The following is a 23,460-nucleotide window of genomic DNA, read 5'->3' as shown; positions in this document are numbered from 1 at the left end:
TGGCATATTATTCACAGAAAACCCTAAAAGCATCTAAAAATGTTGGAACTAATTAATTCAGTAAAGTTTCAGAGTATAAAAATCAATATTCAAAAATCAGTTGCATTTCTATATGCTACAATAAACTGAAATCAAGCAAATAATTCTAATTGTAATAACACTTAAAAAATAATAATACTTACAAATAAAATGAACCAAGAAGAAAGATCTGTATACTGAAAAACAGAAAATACTGATGAAAGAAATCAAAGATGACACAAACACACAAAAAGATATCCCATGTTCATAGACTGGAAGAATTAATACTGTTAAAATGCCCATGCTACTCAAAGCAATCTACAAATTTAAGGCAATTCCTATTAAAATTACAATGGTATTTTTCCACAAATAGAGAAAAACAATGCTAAAATTCACTGGAATAACAAAAATAAACAAACAAATCGGGGGGGAGGGGACACACAGAAATCTTGAGTAAGAACAATGGAGGAGGCATGATGCTGAACAAAGTTATAGTAATGACAATGGTACTTGCCTATAGCAAAGCAAAACAGAGAGCCTGGAAATAAATCCCATGTATAGTTTTTTTGATCTTTCATTAAGACATCAACAACGCACAAAGCAGAAACAACAGTTTCTTCATTAACTGTTGTTGAGAAAACTAGATATACCCATGTAGAAGGATGAGTTCAGACTGTTACTTCGCATCATATACAACAACATAGTACTAGAAGAAAACAGGGGAAAGCCTTTAAGACTCTGGTGTGGACAATAATTTTTGGATATAATTCCCCAAAGGCAACAAAAGCAAAAACAGACAAATGAGACTGTATCAGACAAAATATACAAAGCTAATACATAATGGAATCTTACGTGGCTTTCGAACAAAAGCAATTCCTGTCACTGGCAACAACATAGATGAACCTGGAGGACATTATACTAAGGAAATAAAGCAGGCAGAGAAATACAAATATTGTGTGACTCAGTTACAGGCAGAATCTTTTTAAACTTGTAGAAACAGAGTAGACTGGTAGTGGTCAGGGACCGGGTGAGAAGGTAAGGTGGGTTGATGGGGAGTTGTTGGTCACAGGATACAAAGTTTCAGTTATATAGGATAAATTCTGGAGATCCAATGTATAGCATGGTGATGACAGTTAATAATATTGTATTGTATATTTGAAATTTTCTAAGATATTTTAAATATCCAAAAAGGAGGAGTTACTATGTGAGCTGATGGACATCTACATTTTCATTTGGATATAAAGAGATGTCTTAAATTTAAAAGACCTAAGGTGAATTCATATTCATCCCACACAAAATTGTTTAATTTGCTTGTCTTTATTAATGACAGCTTTCAAGTTGCTTGGCTCAAAAATCTTGATCTATTCTAATTAATCTCCCAAGTATGTGTGATAGAAATGACACTGTATCTATATTTAGAAGTCAAATCCCAACTCTGTTTCTTACCTTTTAGATGACCTAGCTGGAGACAGTTAGTTAATCCATGCATCTCATTCACGAGGGCTCTGAGTAAGGTAACAAAGAACCCAGAACAATGTCTGACATACATAAGTGATGAATAAATAGTAACCATTCACATGGCAGGGATTGATAGGCTTCCAATAATCATTCTTTCTTTTAAAAATATAACACTTGCATTTCTGCATTTTACTTGCAGATAGTGTATATATATGATTATGTTCTGCCTAATGGGATACAAGGATGAAATGCATTGTAACCTACAAGTTATATGCATTAAAAAGCTACTTGTTTTCCACTGGTTTTTTCTCTTTTCCTACATACTAGCATGTGAATGCGGTGGTGGTGATGGCGGAGGTGATTCAGATTCATCTCTACAGACAAGAGCAACGCATCGGGCGATGGTAAAACAAGATAAAAGGAACAAGGTCCCTGGATGGCAGTATGGAATAGAGCTGCCCAACGCTCAGAATTGCCTGCCAGCTCAGATTTATCCAAGCAGGAGAAATAAGCCTATTTTTTTGCATACAAAATGATAATGCCTATAAGTTACTTCATTTCCTTAATCTTTTTTGTTTGTTTGTTTGGTACCAGGGATTGAACTCCCATCCTTGAGCTTGGGAGGCAGGTGGCAGAACCACTGAGCTAAATACCCGGTCCCTCATTTCCTTAATCTTTGATGGTGTATTTTTCAAGCTAAGTTTGGCAGAATGCCCTTACAAATGTATGCATTCTCAAAAGGTATGTCAATGCTAAAAAAGAATCATGTGAACAGAAAAAAAAAAATAAAACTACCATACATGGGAATTTGTGGAAGCATGTTAAAGATGAAAAAGAATGTATCTTTTCCCTTGAACATTATACTCTGTTGCTTCATGACTATTCATTTAGTACGGTTTATTCAGAATAATAGCATACTTGATTTACAATTAGATATTAAAACTTTTCAAGGGAAATGTTAACAGAAAGCTGATCGGAAATAAACATTCTTTTCTTTCATCTTCAGAAGTAACATTATAAATCTCCTACAGAGCAGAAATCTTCCTTCACACACAAGAAAACTTGAATCTTGGGACCAGTATATAAGCAACAATTTCATTTTCCCAGAAGTCAAACAAAAATTTTCACTTGTATTCTATCAGTGGCAACATTTTCTTCCTGTAACAACAGCAAAAAAATTGCTAAAAGCATAAACATAAAAGCTTTTGCCCAATGGGCAAGAATGGAGATTTAATTGTAAAGCAATTTTAAAACAGACTGCAAATTTTGAGTAAACTTTATTCTGAGAAAGCAAAGAAATCATCATAGTCCCTATGTTCAATGCTGGCCAGAGTTGGTTCATACAAATCCTGTCATAACTTCAGGTGTAAAGAATTATGGGTGATCAAAACTGTATTACTTTACATCTCCTTAGCAGATTGGGTAAGAGTACAATGATGAAGTTAGACTATCTGAAATAAAATTTTGATTCCACTACTTAATATTTTTGTTTCTTAAGCTAAATTACTTAATCTTGGCCTGAGTTTCTTTTAAATGTGGATTATTAATAGAATTTGTCTTACAAGTGCTATTATGGGACTTAATATTCAATTTTTAATAGAATTTGTCTCAAAAAAGTGTTACTACTATTGTCTTCTTAGATCTCTCTCCCTCTGCCTACAGATGTGTTTATATCAAAAAAAAATATGTAAAAATATACTATGAAAGACATATTCTTGAAAGTAAAATAAAAAGATAAGGTTCTTGCCCATAAGAAGCTCATTATCACAACAGTACTTTTCTATAGAAATATAACTGTCACAAATGGTTCCTAAATCTAAAAAAGGTAAATTATTTTTAGTAATATATTCTATTTAAACAAATATATCCAGACTATACTATAATGATAGGTAATCAAAATTTAAAATTACTAGCTGGGCATGGTGGGACATTCCTGTAATCCCTAGTACTCAGGACCCTAGGGCAGGAGGATCATAAATTTGAAACCAGCCTGAGCAACTTAGCAATACTGTCTCAAAATGAAAAGGGCTCAGCTCTGGAGTGCTTTCCTAGCATAACCAGTACTGCAAGAAAAAACAATTAAAATTATTAATGACAAATTTATTATTTCTTTTTGTGTAATATATCTTCAAAATTCAGCAAGTGTTTTACAGTTACATACATCTTGATGCATATGCTAAATTTTCACTGAAAATATACATTCTGATCTTCACCCACTTCATCCCTCATTTACCTATTGGCAGACTACAGAATCTATGAGCTGTGTTATGCTATATTTACTAGGCACGTGTAGCTACTGACATTTAATTTAGATTATTAAACTTCAGTTCCTCAGTTGTAGTGGCCACATTAGAAGGTGTTCAATAGTTGCTTGCGGTTAGTGGCTACTGATTATATATTGGGCACTGCAGGTCTAGAGAGAAGACAGATGTGTAACAATTACAGTTAGGAGGTAATCTTTCACCAGACATGTAAAGGATAAGTAGGAATATGCCAGACAGACATATTGGGAGACAATCTGACATGGAAAAGAAGCAAAACCAGCAGAAAAGGCTTCGGCAAGTTTGCTAGGAAAACTATAAATAACTCAGGATTACAGAAGATATGAAACTAACCACGGCTTGGGCAGGCACCAAAATCTAAAATGTTTTAAAATTCATGATGTAACCTTGTAGGTCACTAGCGATCCACTGAAGACGACTCTTTTCTCTAACTTTGTGGAATATCTAAAGACTGAAGAAGTTACATGTTGCAATAGGAGGAACTGGAGGAGAATCAAAGAAGCTGCATTTGTAGTCCAAGAGGCTAAGTAAATGTTTAAATACAAAATATATGAGCATGAACTTGTAAAATAATTTTTTGGCAAACGTTACCTGAAACAAATTTGACCATTCTGCCATCATCACAACTGAAGAGCTTGTATTTTAAATAGTTGACTTTAAGAAACTTTGAGATCTTTCTTCTTTGGAAAGTTCTAGAAATTAGATTTGGAAATTAGTCTGGAGAGACTTTTGACAACTGATACTAAATTTCTGTATCCAACATCTCATTTAGTAGAAGTCAACCATGAAAATTTCAAGAGCCAAAAGACATCTGGATTGTTTAACTGCCACTGATTTCCACAAATAGTACTCAGAATTGTTCCAAAAAGCCATTTTATCTAAGCAGGCTCACACGATTGAGTTATCACATATAACACAGAGGAGTAAGAATTTAACACCAAACAAGTAAAATAAAGAATAAAGCTGAAGAGTTGTAAAGAAGGTATTTTGAGTCTCTTGAATCATAAAATAATGAAGATGGCATAACTACATATCCCTAAGAATTACATCTTTAAAAAAAATTTTCAAACATAAAGTAATAAATTTGAAAACGTTCAGAAGTGATCAGAAGTCAAATTTACTGGATAAAACCTTTATACTCTCTAGAGAAACATTATTTTTAAGAAAACAGAAAAATATTCAAAGTAGTGTTTTAAGTCTTGAATGCTCCAAACTGGTCCACTTGAAAGATATTTTTAACACCAGGGATTTAGCTCAGTGGTTCCGCCGCCTGCCTCGAAAGTGGAAGGTCCTGAGTTCAATCCCCAGTACCAAAACAAAATAAAAGATATTTTTAAGTCATTTCCTACAGTAAAGATTTTCAAGACTTCCTCCATTTTAACTGTTGCTCTAAACTTATAAAATATCTTTCAGAGCCTTTGTTTTTCATAATCCTAAGTAATGGTGATATAATAAAATGATATGCTAAACTCAAATTTTAGACTAAATTAAGTGCTATTTCAACTCATCTTATCATTTAGATAGCAATTCTGACCATTTATATATGCCCCCAAAAGTAAGAAAATCTAGGCTGTAGGAACATTTCATTTAAAGCATTAAATGTATTCCAGAAAACTGGGAATTGCTTAAAGATTTCAATTTTTCTTTATTGATTTTCATCATAAAATCACACAAGCACATACTTAGTGTTTTACATTTCTGATAAGCAAAGGGCAAGTAAAAATCCTAGCAGAATTTTTAACATCAAAAAAGAAAGCGAAAGGGAAAGAAAAAGATGATTCAGCAAGGCCTACTCTGTTCTTAGAAATATTAATGAGTGTTAATATAAGGTACTAATATCTCCTGGCTCATATCCCCAATTCCAAACACTTTACCAACTCCTTTTAAACCCCTAAATTGATGTAAAAAAAAACCAACACTAACTACAATTTCTATGGCTCCTCTTTCATTGCAAAATTGACTGAAAAGTTGCCTCTATTGCTTTATCTCTATTTCCTCACTTCAACCAAATACAAACATGCTTTGGCCTCACCTCTTGAAGAAAACACTCCTGCTCAAGATTATCAAAATCACTTTTTAAATATTTTGTTTTATTTTACTGGAAGAAACCAATGAATGGTCAAACTTCTCTGACCTTATTTCTTAAAAAAAAAGAAGTCTCCTTTTTTCCTTTGACCCAACTGACTACTCCTTTCTTCTTAAAACACTCTTCTCTAGGTGAATCATAAATTCCTATCTATACCATCTAGATATTTTTCCCACACCAGACTGAAGAATAGAGGCCCAGCACTCTTCTTGGTCCTCTTCTCTTTTCAACTCACTCTTTTCCTAGGTAATCCCATCTAGACCCAAAGCTTCAAATACCATAAATGTGTGGCTGACTCTCAGACTGGGATCTCTGGTCTACACTTCTGAACTCCAGATTCCAAAAGACAACCACTGGGCTGGGGATTTAGCTCAGTGGTTCCGGCACCTGCCTCACAAGCGCAAGGTCCCGAGTTTGATCCCCGGTACCAAAAAAAAAACCCACACCCAAAAGACAACCACTACCCCACATCTCCACTGTGATAGCCAATAAATAAACTTTTCAAATTTATCCCTTGGTGACATGTATTTTCTGGGTCCAATGGACTAGAGTTTTGTTTTCTTCTTTTTTGAGCAGTTCTATTTGTAAGGATTGCTATTTCATGATCTTTATTCTTTCTTAAAGGTCTTCCAAAAAGCAAAGTGAATTTTTACTTATTTTTTAAATAGAAAAATTCATTTTTCTTGCAATTACCATACAAATGCATTAGATCCTCTTATAAATCTAAAATATATTATGAGGCCTGAATGACCTTTTTTCTATATCTAGAAATCATTACCCTGAAATTACTTCATCATTATTTATCTATTTTCAATTATACTTTGAAAGAGCTATATCAATAAGAGAATGGAAGAATAATGGAATTGACTAAAAAGATATTGCACTACTTACTATACTATCTTTTGATTTTATTATTATATTCCCCAAAGTATTGCCTCATCCTTTGAAAAGAAGTCTGAAGATACTATCCTGTATTTCTGAGGGTTTCAGTGAATACAGTTGAGAACTCAGAATATTTTATTTTCCATTCATTAGAAAAAGAAGATGACAAAAGAAAGATATTTTGTATTTATTAAATGAATACAAAGAGGTACTAAAAACTCAGATTATGAATCCTCAGATAATGGAACTAAGTGAATTTTCTCAAACTTAAAAAGCAATGAATGCAAAATATGTATTTTAAAATACAAAAACAAATGTGGTACTTAGCCAGTCAGTCATTCAACAAAAACTAATCACATACTATGTTATGAGAACCTAGGCCACCCTATTTACCTAAAAGGATATGCAGTACCATTCTTTCATCTGTTCATGATGTACATACAGCAAAAGTTACATGGTAAAGGTCATAGATGGACAAATACTGAAGCTTTGTTATCTATATTAAGATATATGAAAAGAAAAATCCTTTCCAAAATGGCCATTTTTTCTTCAGCAGAACAACAACCATTAAAGTTTCCAAAAGTATTGGCTTTTGATAATGAAAATGAAAAAAGAAGTAACGATAAGACATAACAAGAGCAATATATTTTAAATCTAGAAATCAGTATTCTTATCATGTCTATGTTCAAGTTTATGTGTGGCAGTGAATGGGCAATTAATTATAGCCAATGGACTTTTCCCTGTTTTGGAATATGTATTTGCCTTCAAAACCACAAAAATATAGAATAAAATTGTGTTTGTTATGTTTAAATTATTAAAATTTCTAATAGTTATTTTTCATTCTCATATACTTCTGTAAATTATTTGTAAAGTAACAAAATATAAAAGTTGACAGTAAAAAAGATATAGCAGTTTCAGATGGTAAATGATGACTATTTTTCTTGGTATACTGAAAGTTCATACAGCCCAAACAAGAATGTTATCAACCCAAACCTCCTCTTCCAGATGCAAGACTTAACCATTTCCATAAACAGCACCACTATGCATTTTTTACAAACCAAAAACCTCCAGTCATTCTCAACTTTTTTTTCTTACCCTGCCTATGTATCAGTCAAGTTCTGCTGGCTTTACCACCAACACATACCCCGAATCTCTCCTCCTAACATCTGGACCCAAGCCACTGCCCCAAGCAACATTGTCCTACCTCGTCTTTCTACTTCCATTTTTTGTCCTCCTCTTGTCTACCTTTCTCACAGATTGAAAAGAAAAAAAGCTCTCGGGCCAGGGATTTAGCTTAGTGGCGCCACGCCTGCCCTGCAAGCACAAGGTCCTGAGTTGGCTCCACTGTACCAAAAAAACAAAAAACAAACTCACTAAAGGTTTTTCATCACATTTTTGAAAATCCCAACTCCTTCCTACAGCCCACAAGTTTCTAAGTGATCTGGCCCCTGACTGCCTCTCCAGTGTTACCTCTTTTTCTCTTCACCTCCCTCATAGTTCTTTTTTTTTTTGTACCGGGATCGAACTCTGGTCCTTGTGAGGCAGGCAGTGGAACCACTGAGCTAAATCCCCAGCCCCTCCCTCATAGTTCTTTAGGCACATTGGCCTCTTTTTTGTCCCTAAAACATACTAAGTTTATTGCCACGTGGTAGTTCTTTTTGCTAGGAACGCTCTTATAGTGGGTCCTCTTATAACTTTCTCCGCCTCATCTTTCAGGTTTTAAGCCAAATGTTAATTCTTCAATGAAGTCTCCTTTGAATCTACCTAAACAAATCCTGTCATTCACAATCAACCAATATCTATTTTAACTTTCATATTAATCAACAGTATCTTTATCAATCGTTAATTTACCTTATTTACAAACAATTTATTTTCTTTCAACCCCTTCTGCAATGTAATTTTTTTTTTTTTTTTTTTTGGTAAATACAACCCAATTTTTTTTTTTTTTTTTTGGTACTGGGGATCGAACTCAGATCCTTGAGATTGCGAGGCAGGCACCGGAACCACTGAGCTAAATCCCCAGCCTCTGCAATGTAATCTTAAGGACAGAAACTATCTCACTCATTACTGTATTCCTCTCACTGAGGACAGGAACAATTAATAGGTACTCAATAAATATTGGCCAATTAATTGATAAAAAAGGGATCCATAAAAATTACCATCAACTCCTTGTGAAAACAAATGAGAGAAATGTTACTGGTAGCACATGACCTCCACATCCCAGCTTAACTCCAAGTATTCCTTACCCAACAAAGAATAGAAATGTCTGTGTATCAACTGATTAATGTCATATAGTCTCAGATGCAAATATCAATATGTGAAATCTGTAAAAGTCAAATGGAAAATTGAAGATGTATTTTTTAAAAAAAGAAATTATAGTATCTCTTCCCTCTTCCAATGTCCTCTTCCAAAAGAAATGCCTGTTTACAAATATCAACCAAATAAGAAACTGCCAAATGTTGATCTCTGTCAATATTCATGTTGGTTTAGTTTCACTGAAAAGAAGAAAAATGGCTTAAAACAATGTAGGGGCTAGTCAGGCTCCTTCTCTTCCCCTGAGCATGACTGCAGACTACCCAATCAACTTTCAGCAAATAAAACCCAATAAATAAAAGAGAACTTGGAAAACTTTAGGATGAATTAGTTCAAAAATATCTATTCTACCAGAAAAACAACCTATAGTTGTACACTGCTATTTGTGAATGTGTTGCTGACATCATTATTTTTTAAATTCTCAACAGATTAGCTATTATAAACATCTAGATATATTAACTAAACAATATTGGTGTACTGAAAACATCTTAGACTTTGCTCCTTTTGAATTCTTAAGGTGAAAAAAAATCCTCTGAAGCATATTTATAAAAAGTGATACATTAATCAAAACCCATTAGGGACACCAGCACTGTATGCTTCTCAAAATTAGTGAAACAACAACTGATAGAAGTATAAGCATACAAAACCAGTAACACATCCTAATACACATGGATAGGTAAAACATAACATCTCTAATCCAACCACCATTACTACCTTGAAACTTAAAACCATAAAAAGAACTGCTTTTAGTTGATGAAAACATCACTTTTCAGTAAAAGCAACTTTAGGTAGGATACGACCCAAAGAAAGAGAAGCAGTATCATCTGCAACATTTTAGTGTCATTAAAAACTTTTACTCCACCTATCTATAAAATAAAGACACTGTTATCTACAAATTGTAGTATATCAAATTTTGCTTTCTCTTCTGACTTACATTTACAAAATTTAAAACTTCCATTAAACTCCTTTATCAGTGGACAAAAGAAAAGTATGTCCAGATTTCTACCCCGGTTATAGCCTGGCCATTCTTAGTCACTTGAAATGTTTTTCCCCTCCCACACCAACTGCTAGAATAAATAAAAGTTAGTCACTGAATTGCCATTACCCTCTCTCTAGCATTAACCTCTTCCCTGACAAACTCAGAGTTCTAGAGCTATAAGAATTTTTTTTAAAAAAGGAGTGAAGGAAATAAAGGCATTAATATCTCCACTTACAGAAATGAAAGGTTTTCTCAGCATCTTAAACCCACAAATGTCTTAAATTAAGGAGTGTCACAGATTTTAAAAATAAAAATGAGGGCCGGGGATTTAGCTCAGTGGTGCCATCACCTGCTTCGCAAGCACAAGGTCCCCAGTTCGATCCCAGGTACTAAAAAAATTTAAAAAATGAATTTTGGAACTGGCACATGGGAGCCTGAGGCAGAAGGATCACTGTAAGTTCGAGGCCAGCCTGAACTACATAGCAAGACCTTGTCTCAAAAAAACAAAAACAAAACAAAAAATGAACTTTGGGAATCATTCAGCCTGTTGACCTCATTTTACAAAAAAGAAAAAAGCACCATATATCAAAGTAATTCTCCCACTTTATCAATTCCTTAAAATTTCATATCATAGATGAAAAATATCCATCAAACAAGGAAAAGAATAGCAACTGCACAATAACCTGTTTCAAAAGTTTATCCAGCCAGGGATTTAGCTCAGTGGTTCTGCCACCTGCCTCACAAGCGTAAGGACCCAAGTTTGATGCCCCCCCCTACCAAAAAAAAAAAAAGTTTATCCATTCTATTTAGTGAGTTTGATTTTAGCTTGACTTATGTGCAGAGCAAGTCAAAGCATTTCATTCATTCTGCAAACACATGTGGACATCTACTGTGTACTGGGCAATATAAAAACAGATGGCGGGGAAGGAAGTACAATATTTCCTGCCCTCAGTGAGCTTACATACTAGAGAGAGAAAAAGACAATGAACAAAAGAAATAAGCAGTAAGTAAAACAGTATGTTAGCTGGTAATAAGTACCAAGGAAAAAAGTCAAGGAAGGGATACCTAGACTAAAGTAGGGACTACGTGGTGATTTTAATTAAAGAAGTCAAGAAGGGTCTCCCTGAGGAGGTAACATGTAAGTAAAGATACGAAAGAGGGAATGGAATAAGTCAACTACACATCTAGAGGAAAAATACTACAGAGAAGGCAACAGCAAGATCAATGTCTGAAGTAGGGGCCTGTCTGGCATGTTCAAAAAAAGGGAAGGCAGGCAATGTAGCTGGAGTGCATGAGGTGGAGAGCAGCAGTAGATCTTTTCAGTGCCTCTAAGCCCTTGTAAGGATCCTGGTTTATACTATAAACAGGCCATCACGTAAAGTGTTGAGCAGAAGATTGACATGATGTGACCTGTTTTAATATGGTGCTAGCTACCGGAAAACTGAAGACAGATATAGTGGAGTCATAAGACCAGTTAAAAGACCACAATTGTCCAAACAAAAAACAATCATAACTTAGACTAGTGGAGTAGTACTGTTAGTAACAAGAAGTCACTGAATGCTGGATACATCCCAGTAGCACAGCTAACAGAATACACTGACAAACTGGAGTGGTGGATGAGAGATACATCCATACAGACGTATAATAAACAGCATCCATTCAAAGAGTTCTGACAGATGTATGTAACTAGGATATTATTGCTTCAATCAAAAAATAAAACATTTCCTTTGCGCCCCAAATATTTCTCATGCCCTTTTCCAGGCCTCAGAAAAGCAACAATGTTCTGCTCTCCATCACTATAGTTTTGTTTCTAGAATTTAAATAAATGGACTCTTACAGAAAGAAGTCCTCCTTGACATCTTTCATGCAACATAATGATCCTGAGATACAGTCACATTGTGCACATATCAATAGCTCATTCGCTTTTATTGCTGAGTGGTGCCGTATGCCTTAAAAACATAAACCACTTATATACCCATTCACATGTTAATGTACTTACTGGTTGTTTCCATTTTGGAGTTATTGTGGATAAAGCTGATACAAACATTTGTGGACAAGTCTTTGAGTAAACATTTTTTCATTTCTTTTGGGTAAATACCTAGGAACAGAATGCCCTGGCTATATCATTAGGTATATCTTTAACTTTTAAAAAAAATTGCTAAGTGGCTTCCAAGGAAGATAACATTTCCCATTTTTACCACCAGTGCATGAGGGTTCCATGTCCTTGTCAACAGTTGTACTACCAGGCTTTCTAACTTTAGACATTCTGATTGGTGTACGGAGGATGTAAGTATCTCACTGTGTTTTTAATTTGTATTTGCCTGGTGACGAATAATATTGACCCTTTCATGTGATTATTAACCATTTGTGTATCTTCTGGTTTATGAAACTTATTTCTTGATTATTACGTTTTTCTGAAAGTACACATTAATTTCTGGGTTTATACAAATGTGTTTGTTCTTTAGCAATACACTGTTCAAATTGCTGCTTTACTAAACCTTGTATTTGGTAACACTATTTCCTTCTAATTGTGATTCACCGAAAACCTTGTTTTTATAATACATTTACTCTTCTAGTTAATGTAAATCTTCTGGTCTAATTTCAACATAAATATTTTTGGTATTTTGCCACAGTGAAATCAATTAAGCAATTTTGAAAGCATTAACATCCTTACTTTCATCCCACTGAGTATCGTGTACAACTTTTCATTTAAATTTTATTCTTTTTGGTAGAATTTTATAATTTTCTTCATGTATTTGCCATATTTTTTCATTAAGATATTCCTTGATGCTATCATATGGCATTCTTCATTATATTTGCTAATTTATTGTGCTACAGAAAAATCATCAACTTTATCTTTTATCCAACATTTTCATATTAATTTCTGTCATTTACTAATGTTAATGCTTTTTCATTTTCTTTTTGATTTCTAGGTACACTCATTCTGCCTGCAAATAATAGGAATTGCATCTCCTTTTTTTCCAAAAGTCCTGCTTCTAATTTGTTTTACTGCATTGCCCAGAACTTGCCAAAAAAATGGCAACTAACAGTGTTGTGTTAGTAAGCTTCGTTTTATTCTACTTCACAGAAGTATCTTTACTATTTAACCATATAGCATAATATTTGATATTGGCTATTGGTTTGAACTTTTTTAACCAAAGAAATATTCATCCTTACTGTTAAAGACTTAATAAAGGATGCTGAAAAAAGGAATGCTGAGCTTTATTAAACTTTTTCTGGCATAAGTTAGGATGACCATGTGATTTTTCATTTTCCTAATATCATCCATATTGTTTTACACAATGGATAAATTCTACTTGATTACAGCACACTGAATCTCATTTAATATCTTGTTGAATCTCATTTGCTAAAATTTTATATTGGCTTTTCCCAGCCATATTCCTAACTGAAATAGGTCTCTAATACTACTTTTTGAAGCTCTGACAACTTTGAGATTGGGAAAAAATGAACTGAATAGCTTTCTGAATTTATATCTGGTATGTTGGAAAACAGTTTAATTTAGAAAACAATTTCCTAGAATGCCTGGAAGAATAGATCTATAAAACCATTTGGGTGGAGTTTTTGTTTGTTTTGATATTTGAGAGACAGAGAAAAAAACAAAAAGAATGGGTTTGTAATCCTCATAATTAAAGAAAGAAGTAGAAAAATTACTTGGCTATGCAGGTTCTTGAGTACTTCTCTATGTGCTATGTACCACAGTTCAAAAAAGAAAATTAACACTACCCTCAAAGAAGGTTAGGGACAGATACAACCAGTAAAAGTTGTTAACAGAGTTAGTAGGAAGAAAGTACAATGAGCTATGAGAGCATTTGGCAAAGAAATCCAAACCTATTCTGTGAAGATTTAGTAAGCTCCCCCATGAACATAAAATTTGAGTTGAAATCCAAGGATAAATAGAAATTAACTGTTCAAAACATGGCTCCAAAATACTAGGCAAAACAAATAGGATGCAAAGGTCCTGGTGTGAAAGACAACAGTGTTTGTGAGGGGCCTGGAAAGATCAGCATAGCTGGAGGGCAGGAGCTAAGGGGGAAAGGGCACAAAGTGGAGTGCAGAAAGATAATCAGATTCTTCAATGTCTCTAGTCAATTTTTGTTTGTTTTAAGACAAGGTCTCACTACGTAGTTCAGGCTGGCCTTGAAGTGTTATTAAATGGCCGAGGGTGGCCTCACAGAGATCCTCCCGCCAATATTTGCTAGCAAAATTAGTCTCTTACACTTTTTTTTATAGAAAGAAAAAGATGAAAGAAAAGAAAAAGAGAGAGAAGAAAGAGGTAGGGAGGGAAGAAATGCAGAAAGGCTTATTTAAAAAATTAATTTTATCGGTACATTTTAGGAATACAATATGCTGACATTCCTCATTGGAAATCTCCACCTTTACATAATCTATCTTGGTTCTTATTTTTTTTCCCCCATTCCCCTACCCTCCCTTCAACCCCTCCACCCCTCCCTATTTACAAAGACTTTGTTTCCATTTTTTCATTTTTTCATATTAATTCCATTCCCTTATTTACTTTCCTCTACCCCTCTCACTTCCCCTTCCCCTTTGCTCCTTTTCTTCCTATTTCACATTATCTATTATACTACTCAGCCATAAAGAATGAGAAATTAGACATTTATAGCTAAATGGATGCACATCAAGGTGATACTCTGAAGTGAAATAAATAGGACACACATGTAAATACCGAATAGTTTCTCTGGTGTGAGAAACTGAAAGTGTAAATAAGGACTAAGGGTATAATAGTCTCTTACACTTTTAAAGATCTCTTCCCAATTGGTAGTATTCCTCTTCAGATCTTTAAACCACTTCCCCTTCTCAACTAGATTGTTACAAGTACATGTATTTTACTGGGAATTTGCAGAAAATGCATTCTTATGTTTACCCCACTATATTTCTGCTAACTTATCATTTGTCATCACTATTTCATTTCTGCAGCTTAGTTTTTTATTTCCACCTTGACCCAGTATTTATCTTCTTATGAATAAGGGATAAAGCCCAAAACTATGACTATTCTGGACCACACAAAAATTCTTCACATATACCTTCCCTTGTTCTCTGATTTCCTGTTTATTTCTGTACCTATTCTTTAGCATTACACAACTCAGATTCATCCTTTAGGGCACATTTTCAACACCCACCTCACTCTTCTCCTTTTTCAAGGTTGATTAGGGTGATGGTAACTATCATTTATTGATTACTTACTAACAAGCACTATGATAAGAACTTTCCATGAATTTACTTATTTCTCTCAGGAATTCCGTGTGATAGATATTAATTCCTATTTTATAATGCAGCAACTGAGACAAGAAAGGTTGGGTAACTACAGCCTGAGGTCACACAGCTTCTAAATGAAATAAAAAATACATGGGCTGGACACACTTGTTAGTCTGACTTGAGAGCCTAAATTATGCTGCTTTGGGATAAAAGATAGTTACCCTTCCTTTTCCTAAGGCACTGAGTCAGGCTGAAGACTAGGCTGAACAACTCCTGTAAGAAAGACGACCCTGGGGGCCTAGGGCGGCTGCCAACGTGCTGCTCACTAGCAGTGCTGGGCCTGAGCCCTCGGCCGCCTGGAACAGGAGCAAAAGCTAGAGCAGGAGAAGCTCTTCGGGGTGGTGAAGGGCATCCACCAGTGGCTCCGCAAGAACTACCAAGAAGTGGAGATTTTGATAAGACCTGGAGAGAACACTAGGAAGATGAGGGAACACTTGGTGAATATGCCATCACAATGAGAAATTTGGCAGATAATCATTGGGCAAAAATTTGTGAGGGTGAAGTCGCATTGAATGGTACTGTAGATCTTGCTGTAATTTTATGACTTACTATTTGTGAAATAACAAGATAAATTCTCTATTTGAATGCAAAGTTCCACCTCTAATATAAGTGTATGTAGAGAATAGTTTCAAAATAGTGGAAAGAGAAAAGCACTTGAAATAGATGAAAAAAAGAGCTGTACTCACCAGTAAGACCACTCCAGCCTTAAACATGCACGAATCTTCTAAACTTGAAGGACATTTAACCTACCTCAACTTTACAAACCCTGAATTTATAACTGAGTTGCTACAAGCCTCAGGAAAGATCAGATTACTTGATGTTGGCAGCTGCTTTAACCCATTTTTGAAATTTGAAGAATTTCTAACTGTCGGCATAGACATTGTACCTACTGTAGAGAGTGTATATAAATGTGACTCCCTGAACTTAAAACCTCAGCAACCACTCCAGCTTGCACAGGATGTGACAGATGCTTTCTTGAAGCAGCTGAAAAACCCTATTGATTCTCTTCCGGGAGAGCTTTTCTATGTGGTGGTTTTCTCTCTGCTCCTTTCCTATCTTCCATCACCCTACCAGCGATGGATTTGCTGCAAGAAAGCTCATGAATTATTAGTGTTAAACGGTTTATTACTTATCATCACACCTGATTGCCTTCATCAGAACTGTCATGCTATGATGATGAAAAGCTGCAAGATTGCTATAGAGTTCCTGGGCTTTCAACGCTTCAAGTATTCAAAGTTTTCACACGTGCATCTGATGGCATTTAGGAAAACCTCCCTAAAAACCACAAATGACTTGATTAGTAGAACTACCCAGGGATGTTATATACTCCTCAAGATTTCAACAGCATTGAAGATGAGGAATATTCTAACCCTTACTGTTATGTTTGATCAGATACAGAAGATGAACAACTGGCATATGGTTTCACAGAGCTCCCTGATGCTCTGTACAACTCAGATTCTGGAGAAAGTCAAGCCAGTTCTATTTCTTTCTATGAACTAGAGGATCCTATACTACTTTTAAGTTAATATACAAGCAAAAGGCCCTTTCAGTCCAGACTCCTAAACTAATGGCTTACACTAATCGGAAATACTAACATGAACTAGTTATGCATAGAAGAAATGCATAAAACCTAGTTTGCATAGAAGAAATGTAAAGGAGTTTGCTATTTTCTCTAGTTCTGGATTTTAAAATTTATTCTTATATAGAAAGATTAAAGTTTCATGCAGAATGACTCTTATCATAGCAGAAACCACTGTTATTTTAGCATTTCACATTAAGATATAGAAAGGTACCTTTGTTTCTCTTTAGTGCTATTGTGAAAAATGAAGCATAGTTTTCTATATATTTTTCTTTTCAGTTGTTCATTGTTGATTTTTTGTTTTGTTTTGTTTTTTTGGTACTGGGAATCAAACTCAGGACCTTGTGCTTGCAAGGCAGCCCACAGGAACCACTGAGCTAAATCCCTGGCCCTCACTGTTGATTTTAAACTATTGCAACAGGAAATTTTAAGATATGCAGAGAGCTGTAGATTGCACTTTGATAACTCATAAGTTGAATATGATACATAGATTGGTTTAGTTTGTGATGCACTTATATTTTACTTTTTTTTTCTAACTAAATTGTTATCTAATACAGAAAGCTATTTTCTTTTTTTCTCTCCCCCCCCCCCATTAACTTTGTTGGTACATTTTAGGTATAAAATACAGTTACATTCATCATTGGGATCTTGTACCATTACATGAGTCTCTTGGTTCTTATTTTTTTCCCCCTTCCCTTACCCGCCCTTCACCCCCTCCACCCTTCCCTATTTGCAAAGACTTTGTTTCCATTTTTTTCCTCTTCTCATATTTTTTCCTTTCCCTTTTTTTCCCCTTCCCCTACCCCTCCCAATTCCCCTGCTTTTTTAGACCTTTTCTTCCTGTTACACAATATCAGTTATACATTTTTTAAATTAAAATTTTAAGATCTAGGAGACATTAACACAGATTTTACAGAATTTAAAAGGATATGGAAAGCATATTACAAAAATCTTTTTTGAAATAAATTTGACAACTTCTAAGAAGTAACTTAGAAGACAAATTAATGAAACTAACTCTGGAGGAAATAGAAAATTTGAATAGCACCTATTAAAGAAAGTATATTCCTAGCTTGAAAACCTACCTATGTGACAACAGCAGGCTCATATACATTTTAACTGATAAATTATATCAAACATTTAAAGCAGAAAAAAGAAGGAACACTTCTCCCCTCATTTTAGGAAATCAACATTGTGCTAATCCTAAAACTGGATAAAGATAATAGAAGAAAAAAGTATGAACACAGATAGAAATTTGTTTAACAAAACAAACTCTTAGAAGTCAGATCTGGCAGTATGTAGAAAGTGGTTTTATTATAGGGATGGCAGTGTTGGTTCAGCATTGGAAGATCCACCCCCAAAAGTAATCATTTTAACAGAGGAAAGGAGAAAGCCATATGATCCTGTCACTAGTTGGAGAAAGAGTATTGGACTAAATTCTACAGCTGTTCATGGTAAAAGCTATCAGGAGCCTAGAAGTAGAACAGAACCTTCTCAACAGATCAAAGACATGTACTCCATACTTCCAACAAAACTCCTTCTATGAATGGAGATGATACAATGCAGAAAACTATTTTCTATTCAATTTGTCTTATGATCCAATATTTCCTGAACTTTTTGGAATTGGTGATAAGTCTTCTTCCTTTTTTTCTTCTATTGAGCTCATTTGGCAGGATCAGACATTGGGGAAGGTATTTCTCCAAAGTATGTATTCTCATTTCCTTAGCACAGTACAAGAAACACCACTGCCAAAGTGGTATTTTCATAACTTTCTTACTAATTTGGGCCTTGGTGTTAAATATATTTATCTGTGAGAGTTCGCTTTTACTTTTTGAAAATTTAGGTTTCATTTACAAAATTTTCTATTTAAGGAACAACGTGTAATACTCAATACTGACCCAAAACACCTTTGTGAAAGAGTTTGCACTTGTAAAACAGTTTATGTTGTACTGAGACTATCTTTCATAGGGTTCCCACCTTTCCACTAAGGAGGTGCTGCACTACAAGTTTAGAATTAAACAGAAAAATTTAAAAGTAACCCTCTACTCAAAATCTGGTAAAATGGTTTTAACCTTGTGGTATCCTAATTTCTTTCTAAACCCTAGAAGAAAATTTTTCTTGGAATATATGAACTGTTAGTTGGCTGTGGGAATTTTCCCTTTCCACATTGATGAATGCCTTTATTTTATTTTATTTGTACCAGAGATCAAACTCAGGTCCTTGTGCTTTCGAGGCAGGCGGCAGAATCACTGAGCTAAATCCCCGGCTGATGAATGCGTTTCTGTGTTGCTGAATCAGAAGCAAATGATGAAGGAGAAATAAATGTCCAAATAAGACAAGTTTAAACAGCTAGAAACATTTAGTCCACATTGTCTTGTCAGCCAGCAATTGTCAGGAAAACTATCATTTTTAAGAGTGCCACTGTGTGGATTTTTTTTCAAGTGGTTATTATATTAAAATTACCTCATATTGAGGTTTTTGCACTGCAATATCACAGTTTCAGATTTCATGGCTAATGTGCATGCACACATGTTCACATGTGTTTGTGTATGACTGTGTATTTTTAAAAGAAACTTGTGGGGCTGGTGATTTAGCTCAGTGATTCCGCCTCCTGCCTTGAAAGCACAAGGACCAGAGTTCAATCCCTAGTACCAAAAAAGAAAAAAAACTTGTGGTACAAGATCCCAATGATGAATGTAACTGTACTGTATACCTAAAATGTACCGATAAACTTAATTTAAAAAATAAAAAATAAAAGAAACTTGCATTTTCAATAGTTAATCCTAAATTTCATAAACTGTACTTCCTTATCTGGTAAAACTGATGTTTTGTGCTTATTGTGCATTGCTATAGTTAACTGTGAATGTCAGAGTTTATTTAGAAGTACAAAACTTACCCTTTAAGATACAAATGGCTGAGTGCGTGTACCCAGTATTTCAAATGAAATTTCACATTCTAAATTAATGAAGGTAACAAGATCGCAGTTAATATATAGTGGCCAAATGCAATAAATATTGGTTACTCAAATATGCCATGAGTAACTTAAAATTTTTTTCATTTACTTTCAAGAGCATTCAATTCCTTAAGAAGTAGACTTGACTTTTCTTTCCAGTTAATCACTACCATATTATGTCTTATACTTCCATCAAAACAAAAAATGTAAAAGCACTGTGTTCAGAATAATTCAGAATGGTGTTTTGATAGTATTCTTTTTGCCAAAGTTTTATTTAGCTAATCCTAAGAGCAAAGAAAACAATACACAAATGAAAGTACTTTGAAATTAAATGAAAACAGTGCTTTTGAAAGGTTGGTCGACATATGACCACTGAGACAGCCTTTGTGTTATAGCTAAAATGTTGGTGCTATAAATTCTTCTGGTTGTTTACGGATGTTGACTCTGCTTATGCTCCATACTGTGCATGATGTTTTTTAAGTAGTACATTGAAGAAGAAATTATAAAATTATAAAAATTACTACCACTTAGTTTAAATTTATTTGAATTTGTATCATTTGTTACTAAAAATTCAGCTTACTCAAATTTGGTCCACATAGGATTTAAACAAACACAAATTCCACCAAAGTCAGTTCGGTGTATGTGTTGAAACATAGAGTCATTGTGGCTTGGTGCCAGATCACATATGTAATGACAAATGAAGTTAACAGGGCCTTCTGATATTGTATGGATACTCTTAAAAATGATTTCATTTGGATATATAAAAGTTAAGGGGCTTCCCGTCATGTTCACATCAATTTCTCCAAAATAATTTGGCATTTCAAAAACAAATGATAATCATATGGTTGGATCCTTCAGGATTGTGAATAGATCTTGTGGTTTTATCATCATTGCCAAGTGGTGGGAGGTAGTGTACCTGAAAATGTATGTTTGTGTTTATTGTATTTTTTTGCATTTTGTGAACAAACCACATTTATTAAAAATTTTAAATTAAAAAAGAAGACCCCAAAACCTAATTAAAAACAAATGACTGTATCCATCCCTAACAATTATCAACTAGTTTGTTTTATTAATCAATTCATAATTCTATTTGGATTTAATCTGCATAATGGTTTGTGTACTTTCTGTTCTTACTAATTCACTAACTTACTGTTATTCTAATACAATATCAGTTTTGGTAATTCTTTTAGAGATATTTGAAAACACTATAGTACATACTCTATTTTTAGAGTACAGTAATATATAGAATATAAAGAATTATATGCATGATCTCTTTCTTGTCTACTTGTTATATTACAGACATTGAGTGGAGGGCTAATATTTCCCAGAAGGGAACCAATTGGCGGTGGACAGCATAGTGGTTACATGCACAAGCTCTGAAACCAGATTGCCTGTTGCTCTCTTCTCATACTGATATGTATATTTAGTTCCTTCATAACTCACCTCACCAGATATTACTGTTAACAGCCTTGACCATAAGGCATATAATAGCTAATTATCCCTAAGAATAATACAGGCATCAGCTAAATTAAACAGCAGAAACTCCTCAAATAGGCTTAGTCTCTACTCAATTTATGGGCTAGCTCTTCATTTCCTCTTTAAAACACATAGTTGCCTACTGCACACTAAATGCTTAAATCAAATACACTATTCCATTAGCAGTATCCTTTCATATTCTATTTTTCCAAATTAAACATATATGCTTGTCTTCATTCTCATCACTTTTATGCCAGTTTGTGATTACATAATTTAGTATTTAATTAAATACTGTGAAATGCAACTACAAAAAAGGGCATTTCTATGAAAACTAAGATCAATGTTTTGGGAAAACATTGAAAGCTTCAGAAAGGTAAAGGTCTAAAAATAGGAAAAGAGAAACTGTAAGAAATCTAAAATTCAAGTAGGATGCCATATTCAGTTTGGTTTGCAACTGCCTAAGTCCTTTATGGACAATGGAATTAGAAACAGTAAATAACATTATAGCTTATTTACATAAGAAAGATGAGCAGTGAATAGTCAGTGAATTTAAATTTAAAAATCAAATGATTATAAGTCGGCATGGTAGTGCATGCATGTAATCCTAGCACTGGGGAGGCTGAGGCAGGAGATCACCATAAGTTAGAAGCCAGCCTGGGCTACATAGCAAGACCCTATCTAAAAAAAAAGAAAAATCAAATGACTATGAAATGTATATATCAATTTTCTGTCCTAAATTAACATTTTCAATTAATCAGTTAATTGTTGGCTCTGCTCATATCTTACATGTACAAGACCTCTAAACTGGACTGGTCGATCTTTCCATAAGAACCTATAATTTATATTTATATATACTTGAATACGTTACATTGTATAACATACAACTGCCTACTTAGAAGAACTTGACTTTGCATGCAAAGCAGAATGTTAATTTGTGGGTCAACTAATGAGTCCACTTTTACTTCCTAAGTTCAAAATTCCTGCCATATTACTTTGGGAGAGTGAGGAGGGAAACCTCTTCATCACCTTGAGTAAAATATCTTCTCTGAATCTTTCTAATCCTGGGTTTTCATTCATCCTGTTTTCCTGATTTCTCCCTCATTTTACTTAAACCTCATCTGTGCTAATTTGCTTCATAGGCAGATCACACAATAGGTTGTTTAACTGTATTCTAGTCAACAGAAATTTAAAAAAAAAAAATATATATATATATATATATATAACAACCACCATGTTTGTAACTCTTTTTCTCATTGTAACATATTATTAAAGCAGTTGGTTCTAAGAGAGTCTCCAGAATTATAAGCCACTCAAAAAGCTTTGGTGTATTCGTAAAAATTAAAGGAAAAAAAAACACCTTAAATTTCCTTAATAGTATGTGAAAAGAAGTAATGAAAAAAAATTTCAGGGAACAATGAGGTTTCAGCGTATATGTGTATAAACACAGAAATTGATAGAATACAATTAAGACATCGATACTTTGCAAGGTCTGATGTTCTAATAAAATAGTTACAAAGAGATCCTATAGAGAATTCATCAATTTTCAAAAGACTTCAGATTAAAATTTTGCGAGGCAGTTGTTTAAAGTTTAAAAAATAAATCAACGTCAAAAGACTTCATTGCACTTAATTCTGAAATAGAATACCCAATGGCTATATCCCTAATCCTAAACTACACAAGGTCTCCAGGATAGGAACACTGCTCTTTATTCTAACTTTGTTCCATTCACCTTTCTCTCTTTAGCATTCCGTCTCTTCTGGAAAAGGAGAAAAAAGTGAGAATGATGCTCTCTTGGCAGGAACAAGAAGAAGAATCAACAACACTTTCGTTGTTAGGAAAGAAAAATACTATGATCTTTCTCTCTCACTCTTCAATAAGCAAAGATTATTCTTCCAAAACAAAAGTGTTCACATCAGCATGTGTGTAACTAGCACTTATAATGGACTATTTCAGAATTCTCATTGAAAGGTTTGAAATAATCATGAGGAAACACTGATTTTCCTTCTATCCTCATTTGCTTAACCATATGGGAGATTGCCAACAGAAGTGGGGGAGAGAATTTATGTGTACAGACACACTGTCATAGCAAATAAGACCAGGCTTATTTCTATTCCAACCTTACTTTCTTTGTAGAAAGCATGT

At 34.2% G+C, this 23,460-nt stretch overlaps 1 protein-coding gene and 1 pseudogene across 3 annotated transcripts in view; one reads left to right on the top strand and one right to left on the bottom strand.

The window, feature by feature from the left end:
- Window positions 1-23,460, bottom strand: part of Magi3 (membrane associated guanylate kinase, WW and PDZ domain containing 3) — a 259,223-nt gene that overhangs the window by 171,553 nt on the left and 64,210 nt on the right. The gene's annotated exons all lie outside the window — the stretch shown is intronic.
- On the top strand, window positions 1,825-16,839 carry LOC106010094 (S-adenosylmethionine sensor upstream of mTORC1 pseudogene; annotated as a pseudogene).

Source organism: Heterocephalus glaber, unplaced genomic scaffold (assembly GCF_053883595.1).
Source record: "Heterocephalus glaber isolate CG9 unplaced genomic scaffold, H.glaber_assembly_v1.0 deba00001442, whole genome shotgun sequence".
Lineage (NCBI taxonomy): Eukaryota > Metazoa > Chordata > Mammalia > Rodentia > Bathyergidae > Heterocephalus > Heterocephalus glaber.
The sequence above is the reverse complement of the archived record's forward strand: the minus strand, read 5'-3'. Positions and strand labels throughout refer to the sequence as shown.